Genomic DNA, 23,760 nt, shown 5'->3' on the forward strand with positions numbered 1-23,760 from the left:
CAAATGCGTGGATTTTCGAAGCCCGGAGAATCGCCGGACAGGCGTTGGGCCCGATTCTGACGGGAAAGTTTGTTTCTCCGCCCCCGCACCAAATGCGATTTCGGCACAGGGCTGCTGAGAATCCAGCCTGTTGTGTGGCACAATGCCTCAATTAGGGAAAAGTTAAACATTGATCTTTGTTAGCCAATAAACCTTGTTAGTCTGCATTATAAATTAGTCGGGCAGCACGTTAGCACAGTGGTTAGCACTGTTGCTTCACAGCTCCAGGGTCCCAGGTTCGAATCCTGGCTTTGGTCACTGTCTGTGCGGAGTCTGCACGTTCTCCCTGTGTCTGCGTGGGTTTCCTCTGGGTGCTTCGGTTTCCTCCCACAAGTCCCCACAAACATGGGGCGCGATTCTCCGCTGCCCACGACGGGTCGGAGAATAGCGTGAGGGCCTTCCCGACAATTTTCACGCCCTCCCGCTATTCTCCGCCCCCCCCCCCCCCCACGGCCACCCCACGACACGAATCGCTGCCCGCCGTTTTTTATGGCGAACAGCGATTCTCCCCAGGCCGATGGGTACGGCCTTGCCAAGGGTGGCATGGGCCTGCGATCGGTGGGCACCGATCGCGGGCAGCGGGTCCGATACCCGCGCACTATTTGTTCTTCCGCCGCCCCACAGGATCAGTCCGCGGGGCGGCTGAGGGACATGACGGACCGTGCATGTGTGGATTTTGATGCGTCTGCATGATGATGTCATCCGCGCATGCGCGGGTTGGAGCCATCCAACCCGCGCATGCGCGGCTGACGTCATCGTGCGCGTCAGCCGGCGTGACGCTTGGCGCGCGGACTTAGCGACGGTCGCTAAGCCCACGATGCCGTGCTTCACGGGGCCCCGCTGCTAGCCCCGCCCGGTGGGGAGAATCGAGTCCTGGGAGGGGGCGCGGAGGCTGCCTTGAAACACGGCCAGTTCACGGCAGCCTTTACGACTCACCGCATTTGCGGAGAATCGCGCCCCCGTTGTTTGGTAGTTTGTACATTCTGAATTCTCCCTCTGTGTACCTGAACAGGTGCTGTAGTGTGGCGACTAGGAGCTTTTCACAGTAACTTCATTGCAGTGTTAATGTAAGCCTACTTGTGACAATAAAGATTATTATTATTCGTCCTTTTTGCCAATAAGGTTATACCCTGACAATAATTTTCTTTCTTAATTTTATTATAGAGAACAAATGCCAACAAATGCATCATGTGCCCTCAGAGCCAGGATGGAGTCTTCTCTCCACAGCCATCATTACAGTTTCATATGTTGTGATCCTCACCTTACATCCCATGACCCTACTGGGTGTCACGACCGCTAAGGAAATGAGGAGTGGTATCAATTGAAAGAAATGTTAGTGGTGGGCCATAAGGTTGGGAACATTTTAGAAACCAGCAAAAGATGACCACAAAAAAATAAAGACAAAGAAATTAGAATATGGGAGCAGCATATACAAACAGTAAAAGCTTCTACATGTATATAAAAAGGAAAACAGTAGCTAAACGTCCTTGTCCTGTAGTATAAGTTGTTGTGATCATTTGAAATTTGACTTCTGCAGCTTGTCCTGATAAGTGTAAGACTAAAAGCTTCAGCAACATGCCTGTTTTCAGCAATATTCAAATAGCTGAGCCTTTGAATAAGTATTTTGCAAATGTCTTCACGATAAAACCATCCCAAGAATAGTAGAAAATGAAGAGGCAAAAGGGCAGGAGGAACATAAAACCATTACAACCACTGCAGAAAAAGTACGAGGAAAACTAATGGTACTAAATCCTCACAGGCTCGCTGGACCTGATTGCCTGAATCCTAGGGGCTTAAAAGCAATGCCTGCAGCAGAAGTGGCAGCATTGTAATCTTCCAAAGTTCCCCAGATTCTGGGAATGCTCCAGCGGACTGGAAAACTGCCAATGTAACAATTATGTTTGAGAAAGGAGGGAGAGAGACAGTAGTAAAATACATGGCCATTAGTCTAACATCTGTCATTGGGAAAACGCTAGAATCCATTATTCAGAGGTAGTGGCAGGACATTTAGAAAATCATAATACAATCAGGCAGATTCAACATGGTTTTGCGACGGGGGAACTTATTTAACAATTTATTAGAGTTCTGTGAAGATGTAACAAGCATGGTGAAAAAGGGGAACCAAGAGATGTAGGGCGTGATTCAGTGGACTCAAGTTAAAGTCCACTGAACGGTACGATTGGTGGAGTGTTACTCGGCAGCTGCAGTGCAGAGAAACACCGCACAATCCAAAGGCACTTCACCATTTGTTTTTGGTCTCCGGGAGTTTCTCGCCACCGAAGCCGCACTTAGAGGGATTCCTGCTGGCAAACTGTCTATCCAGCAGGAAAGGCTCCTCGCAGTTTGGGGCACCATGTTGTCCAGCAGCACTGACCTTTCCCCCTGCCCTTTCAGGCCCCTCCCACACTTTTGACCCCTTCCCCACCCCCAACCTTGGAGAGCCCTGGGAACACCGCCTCCCTCTCACCACCCCTCGACCTAGCAGGGACTCCCCCCCCCCCCCCCCCCCCCCTCAACCAGGCCTGAACCATGGCAGTGACAACCTGCCAACTGGACACATGGCACTGCCAGTCTGGCACCATGGAAATGCCCCCCGCACCCTGGCAGTGTCAGAGTGGCAGTGCCCAGTTGCCAGGAGGAGTGTCAGGGTGTGACCCTGCCCTGTCCCTGACTACCCGGGAGGCTCCAATTGCCTGGAGAGCCCTCCAGGTGCTGTTATGGTTGGTCCACATTTGTGTGGACCAGAACTAAACTGCCCCCTGACAAGGTCTCCCATCCTTGGCTGGTGAACCCGGACAGCTGGTAAATCTGGCATCTTAGGAACAGTTAAATGTGCAGATCAGGATCTCGCACAGTGAGGGCGCGATCCAGATCACGCTGGGCAGAGCGAGCCACGTGACTCGCAATCAGCCCAGCATGGAGCCCAATTTGGGTCTCTTGCACGATTCACCCGTAGCACCCAAATCCATGCCAGGCGCAACGGAATGGCTGATTTGCACACATAGGGGGCGATTCTCCAAAATGGATACCACGTGTTTGCGCTGTCATGAACGCCAGCGCGTTTCATAACAGCGCAAACCGGGGACGACCGCTTCTGTCCCCCACCGGGGCCAGCACGGCGCTGGAGCGGTTCATGCTGCTCCAGCCTCCCTTCCCGGTGCCAAATGGGTGCCGCACCAACCCGCGTATGCGCAGCTGGGCCGCGCCAACCTGCCCATGCGCGGGGGACTTCTTCAGCGCGCCGGCCCCGACTGAATATGGCCTTGGGGTTCAAGGGCCGGCCGTGAAAGAAAGTAGGCCCTGGGGTGGAGAGGCCGACCCGCCGATCTGTGGGCTCCGATCGCGGGCCAGACCCCATCGGAGGCCACACCGGTGAAGGAGCACTTTTCCCCGCCCCACAGGCCGCCCCCTGACCCTTCGCGCAGAGTTCACGCCGGCAGCGTGGCGGCGCTGGGTCGGAGAACCGGCGGCCCCGCCAATTCCAGTGGCCCATAGCTGCGCCTTGTCAAACACGCTGGCGCAAATGGCGGCAATTCTCCGCACGTTGGAGAATCACACGCCGGCATCGGGGCGCCGCGCGGTTGCAGCGATTCTCCATCCAGGCGCGGGGCTCGGAGAATCGCCCCCATAGTGTATTTAGATTTCGAAAAGAAAATCAGTACAGTCTCATATGAAACGCCTCACAGTGTTCAGTGCAATAAATCAGAATGGTAGAGGATTTGTAGCAACAGAAAACAAAGAGCTAAGATAAATGGATCATTTTCAAGTTGGTACATTGTGGCTAGTTTGTAAACTGCGGCCTCAACCAGTTTCAATCTGGATAAACAACTTGGAGGGGGGCAGTTGGCTCAGTTGCCTCGACAGCTTGTGTATGCTTTAGAATAATGCCAATTGCGTGGGATCAATTCCCATTCTGGATGTAGACTTGGGAACTGCCTCCTTACCCTGCTCCTAAGAGTGGAAGGCAATGGCAAAACACCACTCACAAAAAAATCGAGTTGAAAATAGCTCAGCATGAACTATCAGCAGACAATGAGCCAAGAATCTGCCTTCAAGCAAAGCATGAATGAATAACTTGGATGGAGTACATTGCAGCCAAATATGTTGATGATTGAGAGATAGGTAGGAACTCAGGCTGTGAAGGGGATGTAACGTCTACAAAGTGATATAAATAAGTAAAGTGAATGGGGAAAAAAGTCTGACAGTAGGTGAATAATGTGGAAAAATATGAGTTGCCTATTTTAATTGGAAGATTAGAAGGGCACAATATTATTTAAATAAAGAGAAACGGCAGCACGTAGCACGGTGGTTAGCACGGTTGCTTCACAGCTCCAGGATCCCAGGTTCGATTCCCGGCTTGGGTCACTGTCTGTCCGGAGTCTGCATGTTCTCCCCATGCCTGCATGGGTTTCCTCCGGGTGCTCCGGTTTTCTCCCACACTCCAAAGATGTGCAGGTTAGGTCGATTGGCCATGCTAAATTGCTCTTAGTGTCCAAAACGATTAGGTGGGGTTACTGAGTTACAGGTGTGGGCTTAAGTGGGGTGCTATTTCCAAGGGCTGGTGCAAACTCGATGGGCCGAATGACCTTCTGCACTGTAAATTCCATGATTCTATGAATTTAAGTGGCAGAACTATGTAGCGCTGATGGATCTACGCATCCTTGAAAATGAATCCTAAAAGTTTAGCAGTAATGAGGAAGGCGTAGGATGTTTTGGCCTTAATTTCAAGAGTGATGGACTATTAAAAAAAGGCCGTTTTGTGGCACCCATATAGGGAATTGTTGAGATGCACCTAGAGTACTGTGTACTGTAATGTATTGTACAGCAGCCTTTCTGTTGCACTTTTTTGATTTCTTTAGGTAGAAAGGGAAGAGTGCCCAAAATTATGGAGGTTTTAAGAAGTTGGTTTGCAATTAATGGATTGTTAGCAGCAGTGCTGTCTGATGATGGTGCACAGTTTACATCAAAAGAATTTGAAGTATTTCCAAGTAAGAAGAGAGTCAGACAAATCCTAGTCCTGCCATATACCCAATATCGAATTATACTGCAGAAGGAAGTCACAGAATCATAGAATTTACAGTGTAGAAGTGTACAGATTGTGAAGACCTGTACACCCAGTTAATGAGGCCACACAGGCTTTAGACCGCAAATGAAGACTCGCCAGCCATTTCACCTGCATCCCGCTTCCCAGCCCCCTGCTAACAAAGTCGAGATGCTCTGAAACAGCTCCTGCACAGCCAATCCCACTCAGCTCATAGCCATGGTGCCGAGATGACAGGCCCCAAGGTTTGGAGACGCAGACCTGGGGAGGCTACTAGATGCGGTAGAGGTCAGGACGGATGGCCTGTTCCCCTGAGGGTCCCAGAGGGTGAACCACAGGGCAGCCAGCGCCGCCTGGGATGAAGTGGTAATGGCCTACACCGGGCCACACTTGTGAGTTGACACACACCCTGACCTGAAACCTTCCCGCCCCCACCCGACCAGCCCCTGAACCCTTAATTTGCTCCCCCAATCATCCCTTTACCCCACTGTGGCGCTAACAATTGCACACAAAGACTCGAGTGATGTACAAGAGAGGCTTTATTACAGTGAAATGCTATTCCTCCGGTGGCAGCTGTAGAATGGCATCTCAGTGAAGCTTACGAATATTTATACAGCTCCCTGTGGGCGGAGCTAGGGAAAAACCTGCAATACAGGTACACACATATATACAGTGGTTGGATCACCACATTCACCCCCTGTAAAAAATGAGTCCGGCGGGGGTGACGTGGAACTATAATACATAAAGTGATCTATTTACAAGGGCAAAACAAAAGAAAACCAAGAGTCCATCAGGCAATCCGGTCACAGGTTGAGTCGGATCGGCGGTCAAACGTTCCTTTGCGAGCGACGTAGCTGTGGTGGCGACGCCGGCACAGGAGGCGTTGGTGACAACGGTGTGGGTGCTGGCGGTGTTGGTGCTGGCCAGTGGCGGGATGACTCCGGTAGCGAGCCAAAATCTTCCATGTCCTCCAGCGTGGGCGGGGGAACGAGGGATGGACCTGGTGGGGACGAATACTGGGGCACCGGGGAAAAGGAGGGTGGCGCAGGGGGGGAAAGGGGCGTGGGCATGGGATCGGTACCTGAGGGAGCCAGGTCCCGGAATGAGACTGTGTCCTGGCGGCCGTCGGGGAACTCCACGTAGGCATACTGGGGGTTCGCGTGGAGCAGGCGTACCTTGTCCACCAGGGGTTCCGCCTTGTGTTGCCTGGCATACCTACGAAGAAGGACTGGGCCCGGAGTCGTGAGCCAAGTCGGGAGCAACACCCCGGATGTAGACTTCCTAGGGAAGGCAAAAACACATTCATGGGATGTGGGTTAGTCGCGGTGCACAGTAGTGACCGAATGGAATGGAGCGCGTCAGGGAGGACCTGCTGCAAGCGAGCGGCTGGGAGCTTCCAGGACCGAAGGGCCAACTGGACAGCCCTCCATACCGTCCCGTTATCCCTTTCTACCTGCCTATTTCACCGGGGATTGTAGCTGGTCGTCCTGCGACCCCTGCTGAGCAGGAACTGACGCAGCTCATCGCTCATGAATGAGGATCCCCTGTCACTGTGGATGTAGTCGGGGAAACCGAACAGAACGAAAATGGAATCCAGGGCCTTGATGACCGTGGAAGACGTCATATCCGGGCATGGGATGGCGAAGGGGAACCGAGAGAATTCATCAACCACACTAAGGATGTAGGTGTTGCGGTCGGTGGAGGGGAGGGGCCCTTTGAAATCTACGCTGAGGCGTTCAAAGGGGCGGGACACTTTCACCAGGCTCGTGCGCTCTGGCCGATAGAAGTGCGGCTTGCACTCCGCACAGACCTGGCAGTCTCTGATGACTGTCCGTACTTCCTTGACGGAGTAGGGCAGATTGCGGGCTTTGATTAGGTGGTACAAACGTGTGACCCCCGGATGGCAAAGGCTCTCGTGCAGGGCACGGAGCTGGTACATTTGTCCACTGGCACATGTACCTCGGGAGAGGGCGTCTGGGGGCTCGTTGAGCTTGCCGGTGCGATACAAGATCTCGTAATTATAGGTGGAGAGCTCGATCCTCCACTGCAAGATTTTATCGTTCTTCATCTTGCCCTGCTGCGTGTTGTTGAACATGAAGGCTATCAACCGTTGGTCAGTGAGGAGAGTGAATCTCCTGCCGGCCAGGTAATGCCTCCAGTGCCGCATCGCTTCAACGATTGCCTGGGCCTCCTTTTCAACAGACGAATGTTGAATTTCGGAGGCATGGAGGGTGCGGGAAAAGAATGCCACGGGTCTGCCTGCCTGGTTCAGCGTGGCGACAAGGGCGACATCTGAAGCGTCACTCTCTACTTGGAAGGGCAGTGTCTCGTCTACTGCGTGCATCCCGGCCTTGGCTATGTCAGAGCGAATACGAGCGAAGGCCTGTTGTGCCTCGGCCGTGAGGGGAAATTGTGTGGACTGGATTAGTGGGCGGGCCTTGTCCGCGTATTGTGGGACCCACTGGGCGTAGTAAGAAAAGAACCCCAGGCATCGTTTGAGAGCCTTGGGGCAGTGGGGGAGGGGAAGCTCCATGAGGGGGCGCATGCGGTCGGGATCGGGCCCCAGTAGTCCGTTTTGGACAACATAGCCGAGGATGGCCAAACGGCCTGTGCAGAACACGCACTTCTCCTTGTTATACGTAAGGTTAAGGAGAGTTGCGGTGTGGAGAAATTTAGCAAGGTTGGAGTCATGGTCCTGCTGGTCGTGGCCGCAGACAGTGACATTGTTTAAGTACGGAAATATGGCCCGCAGTTCGTATCGGTCAACCATTCGGTCCATTTCTCGTTGAAATACCGAGACACCGTTAGTGACGCCGAAGGGAACCCTAAGGAATTGATACAGGCGACCGTCCACCTCGAAAGCAGTGTAGGGACGGTCAGATTTACGAATGGGGAGCTGGTGGTAAGCGGATTTCAGGTCAATTGTAGAGAAGACCCGGTACTGTGCAATCTGATTGACCATATCAGAAATGCTAGGGAGGGGGTACGCGTCGAGCTGCGTGTATCGATTGGTGGTCTGACTGTAGTCCATGACCATCCTGTGTTTCTCCCCAGTTTTAACCACTACCACTACCAGGGACTGTTGCTGGCCTCAATAATACCCTCCCGAAGCAGCCGCTGGACTTCGGACCTGATGAAGGTCTTGTCCTGGGTGCTGTACCGTCCGCTCCTGGTGGCGACGGGCTTTCAATCTGCGCTCAGATTGGCAAAGAGGGAGGGAGGCTCAACCTTGAGGGTTGCGAGGCCGCAAACGGTGAGGGCAGGTAGGGGTCCGCCGAATTTGAGGGTGAGGCTCTGGAGGTTGCATTGAAAATCTAGGCCTAGTAAGAGTGAAGCGCAGAGGTTGGGGAGAATGTACAGGCGGAAACGGTCGAATTCCACGCCCTGTACAGTGAGTTTAACCAGGCAGAAGCCCCGGATCAGGACAGAGTGGGATCCGGAGGCCAGGGAGATCTGCCGGTTGGCGGGATGGACCGGAAGGGAGTAGCGCCTTACCGTGTCCGGGTGAATGAAGCTCTCGGTGCGCCCGGAGTCAATGAGGCAGGAGGTCACGTGGCTGTTGACGAGTACCGTCGTGGAAGAAGGTGCCAGGTTGCGAGGACGGGACTGGTCGAGCGTCATGGAGGCGATTGGCGGGCGATCGGCCGACGAGTCTGACGAGTCCGACGAGTAGCGGCAGCGGCCCACGTCCCATGGTCCCGTCCCGAGGGGAGGACAAAATGGCGGCGTCTGAGGTACCTGTGAGAAAGAAGATGGCGGCGGACAAGATGGCGGCGCCCATGGAGCGCCCGTTGTGGGGGCAGGACAAGATGGCGGCGCCCATGGAGCACATGTTGTGGGGGCGGGACAAGATGGCGGCGGGAAAGATGGCGGCGCCCATGTAACGCACATGGAGGGGGAGGGTGAAGATGGCGGCGCCCATGATGCGCACATGGCGGGGTCGGCAAAAGATGGTGGCGTCCACTGATCGCACGTGGGGTCGGGTGCAGCGGACGGCAGGGTCCATTGTGCGATCGCGATCGGCTGAGGCGAGGGGGGGTGACGGGTGCGATAGCGACAACCGTTTGGTACTGGCACACCGCTGCAAAGTGGCCTTTCTTGCCACAAGCTTTGCAGGTCGCAGGGCGGGCTGGGCAGCGCTGGCGGGGATGCTTCTGCTGACCGCAGAAGTAGCAGCGGGGACCCCCAGGGTGCGCGGTCTGGCGAGCAGCGCAGGCGTAGTGCGCGGGAGCGGCTGCTGGGGGGTCCGGTGGCGGGGTCCACGAGGGGTAGGACGGGTGGGCCGGGGGGGCTGGTTGCGGGGTACACGAGGGGTAGGACGGGTGGGCCGGGGGGGCTGGTTGCGGGGTACACGAGGGGTAGGACGGGTGGGCCGAGTGGCCAGCAGAGTAGGATCGCGCATTATGGGAGGCAGCCATCATTGATAGCGCCAGAGTCTTTGTAGCTGCGAGTTCGAGAGTGGCACCTTCCAGCAGTCGTTGCCGGATGGGGTCCGATGCAATACCCATACCAAAGACATCCCGCATGAGTAAATCTGAATATTCAGTGGCCGTGAGGGCCTGGCAGTCGCAGTCTCGTACTAGAGGTATAAGAGCCCTCCAAAAGTCCTCAATCGACTCACCCGGTTGTTGGACGCGAGTATAGAGTAGATGACTCGCAAACAGGGTGTTCGTCGACTGTGCGTAGTTCTCCTTGAGCAGTTTCATGGCCCGGGCGTAGGTAGGCGCGTCTCGAATTAGCAGAAACACACTGGAGCTGAGTCTTGAGTAAAGAAGCTGTTGTTTCTGAGCCTCCGAAGGTGGAGGGTCCGCTGAAGAGACGTAGGCCTCCAAAACTGCAAGCCAGTGAACAAAGTCTTTCCTGGCGTGGGGCGACTGCGGATCCAGCTGCAGGCGGTCAGGTTTAATCCTGATGTCCATGGTGTAAGAAAAATCTCACTGTAATAAATTGTGGCGCTAACAATTGTACAGAAAGACTCGAGTGATATACAAGAGAGGCTTTAATACAGTGAGATGCTATTCCTCCGGTGGCAGCGGTAGAATGGCATCTCAGTGAAGCTTACGAATATTTATACAGCTCCCTGTGGGCGGAGCTAGGGAGAAACCTGTAATACAGGTACACACATATATACAGTGGTTGGATCACCACACCCACAACGCTTCTTTCACACACCCCGCCCCCACTGTGAACCACACATGCAGCTAACGATGCCCTCTCTGTGTCTTTGCAGAGAAACTTTCCCACAGTCGCCAGGACAGCGCCCAGACTGGCGGAGGAGAGCCGTATTTAAGCATCCTCAGAAACTTCGAGGAACGGGCCTGGAGGTAACGGGGATGGCCGAGGACAGAGACACCAAGTCTGAGATCAGTGCACGCTGCAGAGGTGAGTGTGCACCAGACCCCACTCGGAGGATCTGTCAAACGTGAGTTATTATTGCCATAGAGACTGAACTATCGTTCCCACTGACCACGTGCTAATCCTCCCGCAGGTCCTCCAACCCACTGCGCCAGCCCATCAGGTGTGGCCACCTCCCCTGCCTCCCATGAGACCACTTCAGAGGAGAGCTCCAAGGATGCCAAAACCAATGCCTGTCATCCCCACCCTCAGCCAGTGCAGAGACACACACCTCGGTGGGCGGTGTCAGAGGACAGGCTTCTCGGTCACAATCTGGTGAGCACCACACAGTCGCTCAGTCGCTAATGCACATCAGGTGGACGCAGGAACCCCCAGGTGAGACAGCAGTCAGAGGGCTGCTGCATCCCAGGTCCCAGCTCGGTCCCAGCCAAATGCCGATCCTCTGGACCAGGCCATCCCGGAGCAGATGGAGAAGTTAGGGAGTGGCCGGGACATTCAGAGCGAGATGTCAACAACACTCCAGCAGTCCATAGCCGAATGGAGGAGTCCCAGGCTACGGGTGCAAGAGATGTCGCCGGCAACCTGTGGCAACACATGGTCCAGGGGTTTGCATGGACGATCCGTGCACGGGTGACCCCCACTCCCCCCAGCAGCGCCACCCGCCCCTCCACCCCCCAGCAGAGCCCCCCCCAAGCCCCGATATCCCCAGACCACATGGCGGCTCACCCCCAGCCGGGGATGCACCATCCCATTGACCCCCCAACCCCCTGCAAGCCATGGGGCAGCAAGCCCAGTACCCCAGGGCTCACTGTCTGTGAGCGAAGCTGGCCACTTACTGCAGCACCCCATCTGCCGGGTTCATGTTTTTCAAAAGGAGTACTAATCGGCGCCAGCGTGACCACTCACTGGGAATGCCGCTGGATTACGGGAGGCCGTTCGATATGGGGTTGCTCCCGTTTATTGTATAGAAATAGGGCTTATGAGGTGATAATTGGTTTCTCGTCACTCTGCGGTGGGATCCCGATTTTGCCTACGGGAGCGAGCTGGTTGCATTGCAAATGGTTTGCCGCCCACGCAGTTCTCATTTTTGGCCTCTCCCGCTATTCACCGGCCTCATTGCGCTCCCGGTTTCCATTTATATCTTCAACACAGCCTGCACAATTTTCTGTTGTCTTAACCCACTATCTACCGTAAGTCGTGCATCTTATAAATTTGTGTTTCAGCACACCTGAGGCAAGGTTTAGTTTGCTTAAGCCTGATGTCAATATCAAAGAAAGAGAAAATCAAAGCAAAGTGAAAATGAGTCATGACGTACCAGGCTTGAAGCTTAGAGAATTCAGTGCTGATCAGAAGGTCATGGTGAAACCTAGCAAGGTGATAAGGAGGAGTGTGTGACTGGAGTTGCTGGAAAGATATGAGATACATTCAGATACCTCGTGAAGGTCTGAGTGATACTTTGTCAGTGTCATGTAGATCATTTGCTTAAAAGAGGAAATCTGAGTAAAAGGGAACATGATAAACCTTCTGTAATCCAAACACCTTCTGCAGACCTAAGTGAAAGGAAATGGAAGTCACTAAGAAACAGAAAGCGTTTTGCTATAAAATTCAGCAGTAGGGCCACGTGAGCCAGCGGGGTGAATTCTCTGCCTCCCCAGCCGCGTGTTTCTCGGCGGCGCACCGTCACTGGCAGTGGGATTCCCCGTTCCTGCTGCTGGCCAATGGGATTTCCCATTGTAGCCACGCCATGCCACCGGGAAACATGCACTGCCGGTGGTACGGCGAATCCTGCGGGTAGAAAATTCACTCCAGTGTCCTTGAATAAGAATTTCAATTTCACATTTCCAAACATTAAGTGGAATTTATGATCAAATCAAAGTCCAAGGTCGACGCAGTGAGAGATATTGAAGAAGCAGGGTCAATCTAATGGAAACAGCAGAAGATACCCAGGCAGAAAAAGAAATAAGTCCGATAGGTTAATTGAAAGTGTGTAGGCAGGAAGAAGAAAATAGTTCTTTTCATTATTTCTTGTCAGCTTTTTTGTTAAATACATATTGGCGTAAGGAAAAAGATTTTATTTATCACATTTGAATTATACTGGTGATATTGTTCATCGATATGTTTCAGTTGTGATTACACGAGAAACAAATATGTAATCCAATCTCTTGAACTTCAGGTAAAGTTGATGTTGGTTTAGTGATATTGGGCGGGATTCCCCGCCAGTCGATGCCACTATCAGGATACGCAGTTGAGCTGAAAATCAGTTCTGACGCTGAAATTATGCCGGGTGCTGATTTCACGCCAAATCGCAATTCTCCGTCACCTCGTTGCAGAATGCATATCCAGTTGCACATCATTAGCAGGGCTGACCCGGTATTCCCTGGCGCCTCCGTGATTCTCCGCCTCCAATGGCTGAATTCCCGATGCAGAGGTTCACTTGTGCTTTTAAAAATTGAGAAACCGGTGCCGTGGCTGATGAGGGAAGAGAGAGGAGGTAGGGCACAGAGAGGCGTGACGATGGGCTGCCGAGCCGGACACTGGCTGATCTGGCTGCAGTGGGAAGCCCTGCCAGGGCCGGGGGTGGGGGTGTTAACGGGGAACGGGCTGTGTGACCGGAGTGACTCCCATGGGGTGGTGTTCGGGCACAGACTGCCATTGTCGCGGCCTGCAAGGCAACCAACTTGCTACATACTCCACTGACCAATCACCTTGGCCCCTGCTAACATACTAACATGTCAGCCTTTCATTCCCTTCAGACAATGGATATTGGAATTCAACCAGCAATGGTGGCCTTCCTCCTAGTCGGTGCAGCCTGGAGGATGCCCTGCTGCTGTATGGCAGGAGCTGCTTGAGGAGGAGGAAGCTGTAGCAGCAGAGTGTGCAGCAGCGGAGCATGCCACAGAGAAACAGAAGGCAACCACCCAGGATGGAGAGCCGCCATTAACATTTCAGTGTTAATGTAAGCCTACTTGTGACACTAATAAAGATTATTATTGTGTTTCTGTTGGGGAAGTGTAAATAAAACTAGTTCAATGATAGCTGCTTGCAGTTGAGCATGTCTCCTTTCAGTGCAGTGCACCAAACATGTGCAGCTTTGGTTTCCTCACTTAACAAGGGATATGTTTCAGGGAAGGTTTACCAGCCTAAATCCCAGGATGAACAAGTTGTCTCAGGAGGAAAGGTTAAGTTGATTGGGGCCATACTCATTAGCTTTTAAAAGAATGAGGGGTGATCTGATTGAAACATAAGATTCTGAGGGGGTTGACAGATGGATGCTGACAGGATGTTTCCCCACGTGGGGGAATGTAGAACTCGGGGGCACAGATTAAAAATAAGGGGCTGGATTCTCGAGACATCGAGGCCGAAATTGCATTCAGTGATCGGCCGGAGAATCACAGTTGCTGACCAAATCGGGGGTGGCGCCGACTGTGCGCGATGCTTGGCCCCCTCCAAAGCGGCGTACTCGGAGACTTCCCGACGGCGTGGGTCTCTCATGGTCCCATCCTGTCAGGAACTCGGAGTGGCGACTGCGGACTCAGTCCAGTGCCGCCACAGTCGGGGGAGGACCGATCCACAGGCAGGGGGGAATATATTAAGGGGAACTGTGGGGGTGGTGGTCCGGGGCACGTGAGCCGGCTAAAGGGGAGCACGATTTTGCGGGCCGGGTCCACGAGTGGCCTCTGCCATGTAGCACGACGGTGCACATGTCCGGCCATGGGCCCGCCAATTCTCCGGGCCGTGTCACCAGTTGGAGCCGAGTGCCCTACTCTGCCAGTATGCTAGCCCCTCTCAAAATGGGGAATTGGTGGCCATTTTACGCCAATTCTTTCTGCCGTAAAACGCCACGATTCCCACGCCGGTGGGGGGACATAGACCCAGAATCAGAAAATCCAGCCCAAGGAATTTCGAATTGTAAATGGAAATGAAGAGGAATTTCTTCTCTCAGAGGGTGGTTAACCTTTGAAATTTTCTTCCCCAGAGAGCATTAGATGACAGGTTATTGAACACATTCAGGACTGAGTTGGACTGTGCTTGATCCACAGGTGCATCAATAGTCAAGGGAAGAAGGCAGAAAAGTAGAGTTATGGTCCACAGTCAGAACAGTCATTATCTTAATGACTGGCAGAGCAGGCTTGAAGGGCCTATTTCTGCCTCTTATTTCTTATGTTCTTCTGACCCTTGCTACCTATTGAATCCATGAAAGTCTTTTTTTTTAAAATATTTTTATTCTCCTTTTTCACATTTTCTCCCAATTTACACCCACCAACAATAAACAATAATCAGCAACAAATATGTCATTCCCCATAACAATACCAACTATCCCATCCTCCCACCAACCCCCAAACATTAGCCCGCATGTTTACATAAACAAATGACAAAAAGGAATCAGGGATTACCCATAGTCACCCTTAATACACACAGCCCCGCTCCCCCCCGCAACCCTCCCCATCTCCTCCAACTAATGTTCGATGTTATCCAGTTCTTGAAAGTGCATAATGAACAATGCCCATGATTGTAGAATCCCTCCGTCCTTCACCTCAGTTCAAACTTAACCTTCTCAAGAGTCAAGAATTCCAACAGTTCCCCCCGCCACGCCAGGGCACAGGGTGGAGAGGCTGCTCTCCAACCCATCAGGATCCGCCTTCGGGCGATCAACGAGGCGAAGGCTACGATATCTGCCTCCGCAACCGGTTCCAACCCTGGCTGGTCCGACACCCCGAATATGGCCTTGGGTCCAGTTTCGCATGCACCATCTTGGAAATTACCCTGAAAACCTCCTTCTAGTAATTATCTAGCTTTGGACAGGACCAAAAAAAATGAACGTGGTTAGCGGGGCTCCCCCCGCAATGTTCGCACACATCTTCTAAGAATTGGCTCATCATCGCCCTCGTGAGGTGTTCTCTGTATACCACCTTCAGCTGTATCAGCCCCAACCTCGCGCACGAGGTGGAGGCATTCACTTTCCGGAGTACCTCACACCAGACCCCCTCCTCTAAGACATCTCCCAACTCTTCCTCCCACTTTGCTTTGATCCCTTCCAGTGGTGCTTTATCCTCTTCCAAAATAGCTCCGTACACCGCTGATACTATCCCCTTCTCCAGTCCCCTTGTCGTCAGCACCTTCTCCAGCAATGTGGAGTCCGGTTCCTCCGGGAAGCTCTGTATCTCCTTTCTGGCAAAATCTCGAACCTGCATATATCTAAACATTTCTTCCTGCTCCAGCCCATGCTTTGCTTCCAGCTCCTTCAATCCTGCAAACCGACCCCTAAGAAACAAATCTTTTAGCGTCTTAATCCCCTTCTCTTCCCATTTCTGGAAAGTTCCATCCCACCTCCCTGGCTCAAATCTGTGGTTCCCCCGAATCGGTATTTCCCTCGACCCTGCCCCCAACCCGAAGTGTTCGCGAAGCTGCCTCCAGATTTTCAATGAAGCTATTACCGGAATCCCTGAGTATTTCCCCGGAGCTATCGGGTGCAGCGCTGTTGCTAGTACTTACAGTCACGACCCCCTGCACAAACTCTCCTCCATTCTGACCCACTGGGAAACAACCCCTCTGACCCAGCTCCGCATCTTCTCCACATTCGCCGCCCAGTCATAGTACATCAGGTTCGGAAGACCCAAACCCCCTGCCTGCCTTCCCCTCTGTCGCAGCACCTTCCTCACTCTGGCCACCTTCCCTCCCCATATGAACGAGATAATCCTTCCCTCAATCTCTCTGAAAAAAGCCTTTAGCAGGAAAATTAGTAGGCATTGAAACATTAACAGAAATCGTGGCAACACATTCATTTTAACCGCCTGTACCCGACCCGCCAGTGACAGAGGGGAGATCATCCCACCTTGCCAGATCGGCTTTCACTCTCCCCACCAAACTAAAGATGTTGTACCTGCGAAGCCTCCCCCACTCCCGGGCAACCTTCACCCCCAGATACCTAAAGTGAGTCCCTGCCCTACGGAATGGCAGCCCCCCCACCCCTGCCCCCAACCCCGGCCGAGACACCGCAAAATACTCACTCTTGTCTAGGTTCAGCTTGTACCCAGAGAAAGACACATATACCCGCAGTAGCTCCAATATTCCCCCTATTGACACACTCGGTTCCGACACATATAACAGCAAGTCGTCAGCATATAAGGGCACCCTATGCTCCGTTCCCCTCCACCGCACTATTCCTTTCCATGATCCCGAACTTCTTAATGCGATGGCCAACGGCTCAATCGAAAGTGCAAACAGCAGGGGGACATAGGACATCCCTGCCTCATCCCACGGTGGAGTGAAAAGTATCTCAAGCTGATGTTGTTTGTGCGGACACTCGCCTTCGGCTCCTTATATAGTAGCTTTACCCAGTTCACAAATCTTGGTCCAATCCCAAACCGCTCCAGAACTGCCATCAAGTACCCCATTCTACCCGGTCAAACGCCTTCTCGGCGTCCAATGCCACAACCACCTCTGTTTCCTTCCCTTCCGCCGGTGCCATAACGACGTTCAAAACCCTCCTAATGTTCGAAAAAAGCTGCCTCCCTCTCCTGAACCCAGTCTGATCTTCATCTATCACCTTCGGGCGGCACTCCTCCAGCCTATCCGCAGTACCTTCACCAATACTTTTGCGTCCACATTCAGAAGTGATATGGGCCTATACGACCCACACTCCGTTGGATCCTGATCTTTTTTTAGCAACAGTGAAATTGATGCCTGCCCCAAGGTTTGTGGCAACACCCACTTCCCTATCGCCTCTTCAGACATCCCCACCATCAGGGGTGCCAGCTGATCCTTGAATATTTTATAATATTCCACCTGAAACCCATCCGGCCCTGCCACCTTCCCCTACAGCATCCTCCCAAATGCATCCTTTATCTCCTGCTCCACTATTGCTTCTTCTAATGTAGCCCTGTCCCCCTCCCCTAGCCTCGGGTACTCCAACCCATCTAGGAATCCTGCATCTCACGGACTTCCCCGGGTGGCTCTGACCTGTACAACCTCTCATAAAACGCCTCAAAAACCTTGTTAATCAGCTCCGGAGCTACCACCAACTTCCCTGCCCTCTCCCTCACCTGAAGAATTTCCCTTGCCGCTGCTTCCCTCTGGAGCTGACCTGCTGACATATGCCCCGTCTTATCTCCATGTTCATAAACTGCACACCTTGCTCGTCTCAGTTGGCGCACCGCCTTCTTGGTAGACAGTTGGTCAAAGCTCGCCTGTAGTTCCTTCCTCTTTTCCAGCTTCGCTGGGTCTCCATCTTATGCATAACTCCTATCTACCTCCAACATCTCATCTATTACCCTCTGCCGCTCCAACCACTCCTCTTTGTCCACCCTGCCCTTAACAAAATTACCTTACCCCTCACCACCACCTTTAGAGCCTCCCAGACAACCGCCTTCGACACCTCACCTGTACAGTTGAAACCTACATATTCCTTAATTACTGTGGTAGTATGACTGGAGGTACTACAGTACCTGGGAGTGTGAGCTGCTATTGGTGGAGAAGGCTCGCTGCCCATTGGCCCAAGTGTTGCTTTCCCATTGGTGAAGATGAAGGTAGCTCCGCCCACGAGGCGGAGTATAAGAACCCGTGTTTCACAGCAGCCATGTTCTTTCTGTACTCAAGCTGCTCGGCACACATCTTGTAGATTAAAGCCTTCGATTTGGACTATTCCTTCGTTTCTGTGCTTATTGATCGTGCATCAATTACCCTTTCAATTTTCTCACAGAATACTTGTTTCCCCAAAAGCCCCACATCCAGTTTCCACCCCGACTTCTGCGCTACCCCCTTCTCCAGTACCATATCCACCAAATGCGGCGATGATCTGATGCGGTAATTGCCGAGTATGCCGACCCCTTAACCCCAGCCAGCAAAGCCTTCCCCACCACAAAGAAGTTGATCCGCGAGTATACCTTATGGACTGCTGAGAAAAATGAGTACTCCCATTCCCTTGGGTGCAGGAACCTCCAAGGGACCACCCCTCCCATTTCCACCATTAGCCCAGCCAGCGCCTTCGCCCCCCCCCCCCCCCCCACCACCCCGATGGGACCAGCGGGCGCGGCCGTGATCTGTCCAACCTTGGCTCCTGTACCAAGTTCCAGTCCCCCCCCCAATCAGTTTGTGTGTGTCCAAGTCGGGGATGGCCCCAAACAGCTTCTTCGTGAATCCCACATCGTCCCAATTGGGACCGTATACACTTAACAGCGCCACTAATCTTCCCTCCAGCGCCCCTGTCATAATCACATATCTACCCCCCTGATCTGTCACCACCTTCTCCATCTGGAAGCGTACCCTTTTGCTGACCAGCACCGCTACCCCTTGAGCCGTTCCGTCAAATTCAGTGTGAAACACTTGACTAACCCACCCCTTTTTAAGTCTCACCTGGTCCTTCACCCTCAAGTGAGTCTCCTGCAGCATTGCCACATCGGCTTTCAAACTTTTAAGATGCGCAAGCACCCTTGACCTCTTGGCCGGACCTCCTATCCCTCTCATGTTCCACGGGACTATCCTAACTGGGAGTCTTTCAACCCCCCCCCCGTCCCCACCCTTCTTATCCACCATCATCATACCACCGGGCCCAGCCCCATAAGCCTGACCCGCCCCTGTCCATTGTTAACATCGAACCCCTTCCCCTCCTCCCAAAAACCCCCCCTATATTTCCCCTTGAAAAAACATCTCCCCGCATCAATCCCTTCCCCTCCTCTCACTCGCCTCAGAGGCACATCGAACCTTGCTATCCAGGCTCCAACGTCTGCAGCCCTCCTCACACCTCACCTCCGTTCACTAGCTGACTTTAGTTAGCTATCGCGGGTGGCTCCCTCCGCCAAGATATATCGTCCCCTCCCACCCAGTCCCAGAGAAAGAAAAAACAAAACCAACAATCCAACCCATACAATTCACAAACATAAGATTTGACCGTTGCAACACAGAATGCCAATCAACCCACCATTAACTTGAACTCTATTACAATGCAAAGAGAAGTAAATTACAATACACATCAGTAAAATGAAAGTTGGAGCATTTATACATTTTCCAGCTGCCCAAAAACAGTCCACAGTCTCTCTTCCAGTTCCGTTCCTCATGTCTGTCCCAAGCTTTCTGCCCTCACGAACGCCTCAGACACCTCCGCTGTCTCAAAATAAAAGTCTTTGGCGTTATACGTTAGCCTCAGCTTCGCCGGGTACACCATACCAAATCACACCCCCTTTTTGTACAGTGCCGCCTTCACCTGCCCGAACGCTGCTCGTCTCTTTGCCAACTCAACCGTCAAGTCCTGATAGATCCGAACTCCAGCACCGTCCCACTACACCTCGCGGTTCTGCTTTGCCCAGCTTAACACCTTCTCCTTCATGCAGTACTTCTGGAAGCAGATAACCACTGCTCTTGGCGGCTCATTCACCTTGGGCTTTGACCTTAATGACCGATGAGCTCGGTCCAGCTCGTATTGGGAGGAGTTCTCACCCTCCCCCATCAGCTCCACCAACTTTTTAGCGAAGTACTCTGTTGGCCTTGGGCCCTCTGTCCCCTCGGGCAAGCCCACAATTCTCAGATTGTGCCATCTCAAGTGGTTCTCCAAGACCTCGAGCTTTGCTCGGAGTCCTCTGTTGACCTCCACCACCCTCCGCAGCTCGTCCCCAATCGAGGTGAGCTGGTCGCTGTGCTGCGACACAGCTTCCTCCACTTCCTTCATCTTCTCGCCCTGCTCTCTCACCTCGGCCGATGTCTTTGCCACAGCTACCCTCACTGGGGCGATTGCCTCCTCCACTAATGATTTCAATGTGACCGCCGTCTCCTTCCTCAAAGCCTCCGTATGCCTCACAAATTGCTTTTCCAGCTCCACCGCCATCACCTCGGTCATCTTTTAAGTAAGTAGTGCGGCCCCGCCATGTGGTCCGGCGTCCGCCATCTTGTCAGCGCTTTTGCTGGTCTTCTCGTTCAACGGCGAACCCGGGTTTTCTTCCTTCTTCCTAGCTGCTTTTCGCATCCTCCAACGACTTATTATTTCTTCTTTCTTTCTTCAATCCGAAAGTAACAAAATAATTATTTTCACAAATTTTTTCCTAAAAATTCTAAAGTCAAGAAATCTCTTCCCCCGGGGACAGGACTTCAAACTCCTCAAGTATCCATTTTCAATGGGAGCCACCCAGTGTGCTCTAGTCCCCCTCTACATCGCGTTCTGGACTCAAGCCTGCCACCTTGATTGCCTCGCCTTGTGTCAAGGTCCGCCCACACATCCGACCTTTGTGTCGCGGCCGCTGGACACTCCCGCGGGGCTCCTCACCGGCTCCAAACCGGACCAACCCGATGCCCTTCCCTCAGGCCCCAAAGGCCGAAGAAACCCGGGAAGAGAACACCACGGGGAAACCCCCGAAAAAGTCCAAAAAATCGCAGACCGGCAGGAGCCTCTTCTCGACGCAGCCACTCCGCTCGCGAGCGCCACCGGAAGTCCAAATCCACTAAAGTCTTACTGACAGACCTATTGTAATCTCCATTTCTCAATCCTCTGATTGACTCTTCTCTTACTGGACAAAATATTCAGTTGCAGTACGTTAATGCTCTTACATTATCAATAGTTGGAAATAGACGCAGGAAATGTAATGAAAACTGCAGAGATATTCTGAAATTTAAAAATTCTACAAAAGTGGTGCAGTTCTTATTCAATATACAAAGAATTATTTTTGAAATAATCACAGATTCAAATGCAAAAATTCTGGGCGATATTCTCAGGCCTCCTCGCGGGGTGTTTCTCTGCAGCGAAAGGTGGTCCATCACTGGCCGGTGGCTGGATCTTCTGGTTCCGCCACAGTCATAGGGGTTTCCCATTGAATCCATGCTATGCCACTGGGAAACCTTGGCGGGATGCGCCGTTGGCAGCACTGGAAGATCCCGCCAGGGTGGACAGTGAAAAGATCGCGCCCTCTATTTGCAATCCTGGCATTGGTTAAAGTTTGGTCACCAACCTGAACGGTAGAATATAAACAGCCAGTTGAATGCAGAACACACACTTATTTTTTCCAAGATAAAGTTGAGTAATTTGTTCTTGACCTTGTCTATGACGTTTAATAAAAAAATACAAATCTGGTTTCTCTCACTGTTCCAAAATTGATTTCCCTGGTGGGTATTGCTCTCACTAATTCCAATTCGAAGGATAAGCTTAGAAACAGCAAGGCCTGACAGACTCTAAAAATGACCAGTTGCTTTTCAATCAGAATGTTATCTAAAAATTGTAAATATATTAGTAAGTTTCAAGGTGCAAGATACAATTTGTGATGTGTGCTTGAGCCATCGCAGCGAAGCGTGCAGAATCTAGTGACCGACATAAACTAAATCTCAGACTTTACCCACAGTCAGAGACCTCAGATGTAAAATGCTACTGCCATTGCAAATACAGAAAATACTTTTGTTCAACTATGGGGGGGGGGTCCTGTGGCCACGCTGCGCCAGAATAGCAGTTCGCCATGGCGCAGTGTGGCCGTTGAAAGCCGGGAGACCCCGCTCCCGGAATCTACCCGGCTTGTAACACCTCGTGAGATTAAACGCAATCGATGTGATCCCGCTCACGATGGGCAGGATCACCTTTTAGCAAATCTGTATATTAGATCGAGGCAGTAAGCCTCACTAATGCGCAGATTCCCAAGGTACCTGAGGCTTTGGGATTCAATCCCTTTGCCTCAAAGAGCTTGGGCGAGCGCTGTTCAGCAGTGGTCTCCACAAACAGAGACCAGACGGAACAGCACTCGTGGGGATCACCCAGCGGATTGGAGGCCCCCAGCTGCATGCCATTTGGATGGGGTGGTGCCCTGGCACTACTGGGGCCAGCCTGACACCTTGTCAGTGTCACCTGGGTGCTAGCCTGGCACTGCCAAGGTATCAAAGTGGCACTGCCAGCTGACATGGGTGCTGCCATATTGGCACTGCTAAGGTGCCAACCTGGCATTTATTTTGCACTTGGGATCGGGCCGGGGTTTGCCTGGTGTTGGGGGGTACTGGCACTTTGTTCACTTTTGGAAGATTCACGCCCTATGTTTAATAGTTTTCTTGCAAAATACAGGTAGGTAATTTCTTATGTTCCAAACACTCTTCTCCAAACATCCCCCTTTATATAAAAAGACCTTTATACAATATCAGTTGCAAATCAGCCACGTACAGGGTCTCCAGTGAAAACAATCATGCATGTACTGAAAACTGGTCATTCTCATCTGATCCACTTGTCCCAACAAACAGATTGTACACATGGGGCACGATTCAACCGGCATTGCACCTGGCACGTTTCTGGGCACACCGGTTAAACAGAGGGAAAGGTCAAATCGAGATTCATTCCAGGCACGAACCAGTTTGCAGTCTGACCGGCCCGTCCTTGATGGCAAGTTGCGAATCTTCCAAATATGGCGGGCTTATCATTCATCCTATTTTTCATCAATTTCCATTTCATTAGTGAGATTGAATCCAAATGTAATGGCCTCCTGAAAATTAACTGGCTCCCCAGCGAGACAATCTTTATTTCATACTCCTCTTTCAAAAACGTGAATCTGGCGCAATGGCTACGAGTGGAACTGAGGAGGTGAGTAACTATTTCAATTTTCGGGCATGCAGCTCAAGGGCACTAGATCTACTTCCACATTGCTCGGGGGGAGGGGGGGATGGAGGAGGTTTGGACTTGTTCGATCCAGTAAGGGATCACCTGGGCCAGGTTTTGGGGGTTGGGGGGGGGCAGGGCTTTTTGTCCGTGAGGCCTTCAAACCATCTTTAAATATTGTGGATACCCGTACAACTACAGCTGCTGCCTGTCTGACCTACCAAACACTTCAGGACAGAGCCCTGCTCTTGGTTCTACGCTGACGGTCACTTTACCTCCCTTTGTCTGTGAGCAGCTTGTAGCTTCACAGCTGAAGACTATTACTAATGAGCAACTGACCTTGTTAGTTGTGAGAGCACTTCACAGCTGCCTGGACACTGCTGTTGCTGTTTCCTTCCTTTCCTGCAGCCAGAAAGAAAGACAATTTTTTGGAAGATGCCTGGGTCCTGGAACACCGGGCTCAGTGGGACGTATGAGTCCAGAAGGCAATCTAGTTTGAAGAAAGAAGACCCTGCAGAGCCTGGTGCGCGATATTATTCCAAATGGGCCAGCTGAAGAAATGCTTTTGCCAATTGTTGATGTTTTTCTTGCTGGGGTGGTGAGTGCTGCATGGAACTGGCACATCACCACGGGTTATACACGCTGGAAGTCAAGGATGTTCAACTGCATCTTGAGCGCCAGTGGAATATGTGGATGCCAGGTTTGGTTATGGTGAGATTGGGCCTTGTGCAAGGGACTGCACAGCTGCGGCTCCTGGACGGAGAATGACATTAATACA

The sequence above is a fragment of the Scyliorhinus canicula genome, chromosome 5 (genome assembly GCF_902713615.1).
Source record: "Scyliorhinus canicula chromosome 5, sScyCan1.1, whole genome shotgun sequence".
Lineage (NCBI taxonomy): Eukaryota > Metazoa > Chordata > Chondrichthyes > Carcharhiniformes > Scyliorhinidae > Scyliorhinus > Scyliorhinus canicula.